At 36.9% G+C, this 8,638-nt stretch overlaps 1 long non-coding RNA gene across 1 annotated transcript; it reads left to right on the forward strand.

Annotated features, from left to right (window-relative positions):
* The first annotated feature begins 6,175 nt into the window (after positions 1-6,175).
* On the forward strand, positions 6,176-7,755 carry LOC145056539 (uncharacterized). Its single transcript, XR_013685820.1, has 3 exons — positions 6,176-6,252; positions 6,354-6,668; positions 7,618-7,755. It is a non-coding gene; the product is annotated as an uncharacterized LOC145056539 (long non-coding RNA).
* The last annotated feature ends 883 nt before the right edge of the window (positions 7,756-8,638 follow it).

The following is an 8,638-nucleotide window of genomic DNA, read 5'->3' on the forward strand; positions in this document are numbered from 1 at the left end:
AATGACCTGACTATTTCGTACCTCTCTTGACGCGCTCTTTGATGGTACTTCTCCATCAAGTCCTTACACATCTCGTAAGGCTAATAGTCCTCGTAGACCCGATGTAGCTCAGGAGTCATAGTGGCTACCATAATATAAGAAACTTTATTAGCATCCTTGCAGTGAGCCCTACACTCAACTATTTATTCGAGAGTTACTTTGGTTTCGTCTATCTCGTTCGACTCCTTGTCGAGGACATATTCATTATCCTCATAATCTCAAGGCCATTCGGATGTTTCGGATCCAATCATTGAAATTGGAACCATCGAATGTGATCCTCGCACAAATGTTCAAGAGAGAGAAAGAGTTAGCAGAGTTGTTGGAGGAACTGGAAGCATTGTTGGAAGTTGACATCTGTAAAAGAAGAAGGAAAAGTTTTAATTAGATAAGGAATCCTTAATATAACACTAGACCCTATAGATAGTCGAATATTTGATCCTACCCTAAGCCCTTCATCAAACAAGAACATGAAATAAGGTCAAACCAAACATTCTCAGGCTATAAAATCTTAGTTATGCATGACCATGATGCATACTGTAAGCAACTACAGTAATGATGTCAATTACATTAGAGAAGAACCCTAGGCTATCAGGTATCATATAATCAAGCAATTCTATCATGAAAAATCCTAAAGATCTCTAGCCTATTACTACCATGTTGTTCTAACATATTACAATATCAATAAAGTATGGTATTTTGGGGTCTACTTACTAGCTCCAGCCGATTGTACACATCACCTCCTCCTTGATTATTTTGAAAACCATTTGAAAAATCATTTTAAAAATCTTTTTCCTTAGTTTGAGATTGGATTCACATGCGCGTTCCTCTAATTCAATCAAACCAAGGCTCTGATACCAACTTGTAACATCCATAAAATTCATGAAAATTTTAAACTTTTAAAACAACCCATAAATCATCAATGTTTACAAATAGTCTTCAAAACAGGTTGATTATTCTGATACCACTACATCCCAAAATCATAAAATCAAAACTTGAGGAGGTGCACGATCATGCCTTCGTCTTCTTGCGATCCTCTAAGGTGCCTGAAACATAATCCAAAACTGTACGCCCAAAGCTTAGTGAGTTCCCCCAAAATACCAATACACATACAAATAGCACATATATAATAACAGCATGCAATGGGTCCACAACTAACATACAGGATTACCCCTGAGTCGACAACATAAGTCTGGCTTGCCTTTGGCCCATAACTTATGTATGGCTTGATCCCTGAGCCCACATCATAAGTCTGGCTTACCCCTTGGGCCCACAGCTTATGTGTGGCTTGCTTCCCGGCCTAATCAGTCCACAGATTGAATACTACTAAGCCCTTAGTACGAGTCTGGTATGTCCTTCCTAGCCCTTAGCTCGTATCTAGAATGCTCATGAGCCCTCAGTATGAGTTTGGCATGCCCTCTCCGGCCCTTAGCTAAAATTTGGTTTGCACCAGGGTTTGTTGGCTACAGAACGGAGCAGTACAACCTTAACCTAACCCACACGATATGTCAACATATAACATATAATATCATATACAAATAAGTCGATAGTAACACAGGTAGTCCTACAGATCTATCAGACTAGCATATCAAAACTAGCATGCATATCTACTCCATACTCAGCATATCAACAAAATCAGGTTATCAAACCAATGGGCCGACCTTGGTACCTTCGAATCGTAAGTACAATGAGGAAAACTCACCTCACAAGTTGAACAGAACTAATAAGGTCCGACTCCGAATCTTAGATCTCTACTCAATGCCTACATTCACCAAGTGACCAATTCCATCAAAATCCCAACAATACCCAAAATACCCTTAAAAGTCAAACTGCATCAAACATGGTCAAACTCAGAGTCAACTGGTCAAAGTCAATAAACCCATTGAGTCAACCCAACCGAGTTAACTCAACATGGGCTGATCCATGCGGGGTGTACTCTATAGGTATGCTCAACGTACATGAGGCTTCACAGAGAACCACGATCCAGGCGGTTGACCCGGTACGCAGGACGTACACCAGAATACGTAGGGCGTACCCTCGCGAACCCAACTTCTTCATCAAGTGCTTATTGGCTTTAGCACTTGAACTCAAACTTCGGATCCAAGGTCCAGAGGCATACTAGGGTCATAATGTTCCCAACTTTATGATTTTTCACGTCCAAAAAGTCCTTAATGCAAGGTCTTAATCCATTAAGACCTTCTACAAGAAACATGGAGCCAAACTAGCTAAAATGACCTCATTTTTATGACTTAGGACCCTTTATAGGGTCTAAAAGGACAACCCAAAAACCAAACATGCATAAGAATGAGACTTTTGAGACAAGAAGAATAACATAAAGCTACCAACATGAGATCCAAGAAAACAAAGCATCCAAGATCCACAAACTTGCTTCAACTTCTAAGCTCCCTGATGCAACTCCTTCTTCTTTATGCACACCAAGAACATAGTCTTAGCTCAAAAACACTCTTAAAGGACTAGGGTTTGCCAAAAAATGAATCAAGGGCTTTGGATGATATAAAGGTGGGGGTAAATGAGCCATAAGGATGCTTAAATACCCCTCAAACCCTAAAACTTAGGGTTTCATTCGGACATGAGTATGCCCAGCGTACTAGAGCACGCCCTAGTACGCTTAGCGTACACCTCTTGCATCAAAATTACAATCTTGCCACTAGGGCTTCTCATGGCTACTTCCTTCCAATCCAAGGACCAAAATGACATAATTTAAAACCAAGAGATGAATTTGAAAATACCTGAAAACCGGGGTGTTACAACTTCACTCTTTTGCAACAATCAGGCAACTAGACACATTGTTAACAATTCAGTTTTCAATGAACAAACTAATCATGTAGAAATGGATTGTTTCTTTGTCAATTAAGGAATGAGTTGTCTAACATCCCAAAAACCCAGGCCAAAAATTTCATTTTCAAATCATTCATCAAGCCAGAATTATCAATCATAAACATAAGTCGTTATATCAAATCAGTGTATCATTTCAAAACGTGTTTATTTTATCAGAGTAAACATCCCAGACTAAAACTTCTTGGTGTGTGCGATGCAATCAACCCGAGCTCTTCCCTCCGCTACCAGAAATACCTGAAACCAAAACTGGAAACCGTAAGCATGAAGCTTAGTGAGTTCCCCAACCTACCACACACCATACACATAACCACATACTGGGCCCCCGCCCGCTGCATCTGGACTTGCCCTGCATCGGACTTGCTCCGACATCGGGCCCCGCCTGGGATCTGGCCCCACCTAGCATCGAGCCCCGCTCGGTATATATATTTGTCTCTCATAGGCCCCGCCTGTCTTTAGGCCTCGCCCGCTATACACATACAAACATATAACATACTAGCACATAAACAACTATACTCTACTGTACTTTTGTTCTAAGGCCTCGCCTAACTTGGGCCCCACCCCGGGTCTACTATTGATGAGCTATGGAACCCCGTCCACACTCCTATTTTTAGTGAGATACGGGCCCTTGCCCACACTCACTACTCTCAGGCCTCGCCCCTACTCTGCTAATATTAAGATATGGAACCCCATCCATACTCAGCTAGTGATGAGATAAAGGACCTCGCCCACACTCACCTCCCTACCAGGCCCATACATGTATCACAAAGACAACAAGTATAATCTAACATGCACATATAAATCTTCCTTGGGCTTACCCCGACATCGGACCCTAGTCTGGAACACAATACCATATAAACATACTTTGGACTTACCCCGACATCGGACCTTGGTCCGGAACCTATCGTACCTATACATGCAAGAATCACAAAGACCTCTAGCATACTAACATTCCACGGGCCTCGCCCGACATCGGATGGTAATCCGGAACATATACATACAATGCCCTTGGGCTAACCCCCGGGTCTTCCTACTATACACAAACATAATGGGTCGGCATTATGGCCTTAGACCCATGCACCCAGTGAAGAAACTCACCTTGAACTGCTGAAGTCCTGCTGATAACCCTCTGGCTGCTATCTGACAATCCCCGAACTGCTGATCCTTCGACTCCCCGAGCTACCAATACCCAAAATATCACTTAGTCCAAAACAATAATCCTTCTTATGTTAAAATGACCATTTTACCCTAGTTTAACTTGGTCCTTATCTAACGCCCAAACCATGTTCTAAAAATGGCCAAGCACTAGGTAGGCTTCCCAAGCCCACTAATGGCCTAATTTGCCAAATTGGGCCCAAACATCTTCTTGGCCCATAATAGACCAAATCTCTTATACCCTGGGATTTAGAAACCACAACTGAAGTACTTTTCAAAACGAGGTGTTACAAGTTGAGTCTCAGGAGATACGAGCGGTTTATATAAACACAAAAGAACAATTGGCTGATGTTTTTACAAAGGCCTTAGAAGCTGTCAGACTAAAAGATTTACTGGTCAAGTTGGACATTTTCAATTTACATGCTCCAACTTGAGGGGGAGTAAAGGATTTCGTTTATTATCTCCTATTTCTAGACTTTATTTAGTTGTTATCATTTCCTTATTGGTTATTATCTTTTTCATATATTTTCTTTAGCTTTGCATTTAAACCGCCCAATTGATTGAATGAATTCAAGTTTTTGGAGCAATCAATTTCTTTATCTTGTGATAAAAGAAATATAAAGTTGGTGGTTAATAATAATGTACAAAAAATTAAAACTACACCAAAAACAGAAAAATATCATAATCAAAAAATCAAAAACTTTTTGAAAAATTAACTATTTGGTTTTTGGTTTATATAAAAATACTTACTGTTTGGTTGAGTTTGGTTTCTTATTATATATACTATTAATTGTTAAAAAGATGGTGAACAGGAAACTTTGTCAATTCTCATTTATGCCACTTTTTTCCCTTCAAATACTACTTTGGCCACAACATATTCTTTTAAGCTTCTATTTTAATTTTCAGACCGCCTTAAAAATTGTTTATAGGTTTCAAAGAGTTCCACAGGCAAACGTGCATCCACGAACCAAAAATGTCGATAAATCAACCACCACCACCAATCGTCCGTCGTATACGACGGTGCCGTCAATCATCGCCGACTCAACTCCACTCCTAGTAAAGTTTGAACGTCCATTCAAGATTTACACCACGAAGCTGAGCTGCTTAATCTCAGGTGACCTTCTAAATGCAAGAAATCCCAATCCCAATCCCAATCAATTATTGTATTTTTATGGCAATCAATAATTTATTTCACCATTGATTACGCTTCTTTGTTGTTAGAAATTTAATGTAGAAGAGAGAGAAGGAAGAAAACAGAAGGAAAGTTATCCCCAAAAGAAACCAAATAATTTCGAAGGTTAGAGAGTAAAAGAGTGTGATCGGTCTGCTTCAATAAACCGCATACTCTTTTCGTTTTCCTTTCAATTATCTTCTTCTTCACTCAACCGGAATGGGTTATGGGAAGCTCTTCTCAATTGGCTTCGAAGCTAATCATTCCACTTTCCGATTCGCACCCTAAATTCGCATAATTTGTGTTCCAATTCGAATTAATAATGGATTGTTTGTTTGTTTGCCTTCATCTTTTTCCTGTTAGGGTTTCGTATTTCTCTATGAACTTCATCCTTGAATTGAAAATTTCGTCGATCTGTTTATGAATTAACCCTACATGAGCTGATCTTGATATCATATTTTACAGCCTCTTCTTCAAGCAGGAAATGGAGCTCTCTTTGATAGAGCTCCAGAACGCAGGAAAAACTTCCCTCATAAATGTTGTTGCTATAAGTAAACACTAAACCACTTCCATATTCGATATAATCGTATCTCAATTCGAATTCTTTGTTAATCTTTTCTTGATTTTGTGAATGCTCGTAGACTGGTGGATATAGCGAAGACATGATCCCTATGGTGTGTTTTCTTTTCTTCCAAAATTAATTAATCTCACTAACAATAACACATAAGTTAATTCCTTCAACAACATCATGAATCTAATTAAAAAAATGTCAAATTTCAGGTGGGATTTAATATGAGAAAAGTAACAAAAGGAAACGTGACCATAAAACTATGAGATCTTGGAGGTCAACCACGATCGTAGCATGTGGGAGAGATATTGTCCTCCTTGCTTCTTTATGCCTCGCTGTCATTTCTATTTAAATGGTTTTTTAGACACCTCCTTAACTATTTGGTGATCGTTATCTTCTACACCGACGGTCCCTTTTCTTCTGTTGGTGGTTACCAGATGCTTCCATTTGCTAACCTAGGACCAAGGTACCTCTTACTTCGTTCTATCTTTATTTCCCGTCCTCTTTTCTATATCGATACCATTGTTACTGAATTAGGGTTTGTATTTTCATTTGTCGGTGCTATAGCTTGCATCTTCTTTACCGATTTCGACTGTCATCTCCACCATCGCTCCTACGCCTTTGTTCGTCCAAAAAAACACAACAACGATTATCTGGTGTACATCGTAAGAGGTTTGGGTTTATTTCCAGCTCTGTTCTTTTTCTTTTGCGTTTCCAAGTTTTTGGATCTTCCTTTCGTTGTCTCTCCGTTAAATTGAACAGGATTTTTGAAGGTTTCTCTTCAATTGATGGAAACCCGGTTGCATGTCACAGACATTCTCGCCACTTTATTAACAATCGTCGACTCTCACAAGCATGCCTCCAATTCAGATTGTAAATCAAGTATGTCTATCTCTACTTTCTCTCTTCGATTCCTATTTCAGTTGCTTGATTTTAAATCATTTCTAATGTAAGCTGAAATGAGTTTGAATTGATAGGATTATTATTACAAAAATTTAAAGAAAGTGAAGACGCATACCACCAGTTTGATTACAATTCGAATCTTTAAAATGTTTTAAGTAGTTCGTGATTTTTATTTTTTATTTTTATAAAATTTTCAGCTTAGAATTGTTCTGTTTGGGTGCGTACATATGGGCTTTTCTTAGAAGAAAGACTTGAATGTTTTAGAGTTTGTAAATATGATATTGAAGCTGAAAAAATGTCAACGCTTGCTCAAGGTCAAGAAAATAAGGTATTTTTTTATATAACATTAATTAATTTCAAGAAAATGGTAATCACATACTTGGTTAAGTAATTCACAACATTTTAGTGTATCTTTTTCCATTTTTTTTTGCAGAAAAATAGAAGAATATAAAATTCTTAAACACTTGAAAGTTATATAAAAACTTAAGTTAATCAATTTTTCTATAAAATTGTTGAACTTTTAGGTTGATAACTTCTTCACCTTTAAATATTAAAGTATAATCAAAGTAATAGAATATGTAATAAGATTGAAGCGGCACAAGGGTATTTTTTCTTATAATATTAAACTATATATTATACTAATTACATGGTAACACATGCCATTTATTGACCATTATGCCCCTAGTCATTCAAAGTTTTTTTTGCATTGTTTTGGCTGTCACTTTGTTTTTTTTGGTTTGTATTTTTGTCATAGTAAAAAATACGTAGCTCATAAACTTTTTTTTGGCTATCACAATATTTTTTTACCAAAAATGACAATGCACTTTAGTTTTTTTTTAAATAAAAGTCATGTGCTTTTTACTATTAATCAGGTTTGTTATAGATTGTCTTATTAGTGAATCTAACAAATTAGTTTGAATGGTTATAGGACACAAATGAGAAGAAATAGAAGCTTTGAAAAGGCATCAAATGACACTTTTGGGGAAGCAACACGATATATTTTTTTGTTTTTTAATTGAGTTAATGACAATCATGCCCTTGATCGTTTAAAAGTATTTTGATGTCATTTTGCCTTTTAAAAGAGTGATGTGTGAATGTAAGCAAATGTAACCTCATATTAGACCGAAACCAATACGAACAAACTAATCCTACTACTACTAAAACCAAAAAGTAAAGTAATTCATATTTAGTTGAGATTTAATTTTTATTTGGTTGTACTTACTTTCATTCTTGTGATTTTGACGGGAGTTTTCATTATTTGATTACACACAATCAACTGAAAGAGACAAACAGTGGACGAGATTACTAGTGAATGTACCAAATGAGCAATATTTGAATCCGGTTATACCCTCCAGGGAAACTGATCTATCAAAGATCAAATTTTATCAAAACTGTATTGCACAAAGAAACATGAACCCCTAAAAAATCAGCAATCCCCTACATTTAATTTGGACATGATTTTGAAGAGCATTTATGCAAACTTGATCCAACCCGGCGCAAACGGCGCAGGTAATTCCCTACTAGTTAGAAAAAAACGATATATATATATATATATATATATATATATATATATATATATATATATATATATATATATATATATATATATATATATTCTCATGTAAAAGAAAAACAAAATTTTGGTCTAATTTTAATTTTAGTAAAAAAAAAAAAAAGCAAACGAATTCTCACCGTAGAGATTAAGAAACTTGTTTCATGAATAAAATCACCTTGTAGTTTGGAAAAAAGAAATTAAGTAATGTTTTTGAAGGTGTTTTTTTTTAATAGGAATGGTTTTTGTGAAAGTTTTTTTTTTAAATATTGGCAGCTTAAATATAGAGATGAGCATTTGGATCGGGCAACCGACCTGAACCGGAACCGGATAAAACCGATCGGGTCGTGACCGGGACGATATTCTTGTGGATTTTTGAATCGAGAACCGGTAGAAT

This window comes from Lactuca serriola, chromosome 6, assembly GCF_051521515.1.
Source record: "Lactuca serriola cultivar US96UC23 chromosome 6, Lser_US96UC23_V15, whole genome shotgun sequence".
Lineage (NCBI taxonomy): Eukaryota > Viridiplantae > Streptophyta > Magnoliopsida > Asterales > Asteraceae > Lactuca > Lactuca serriola.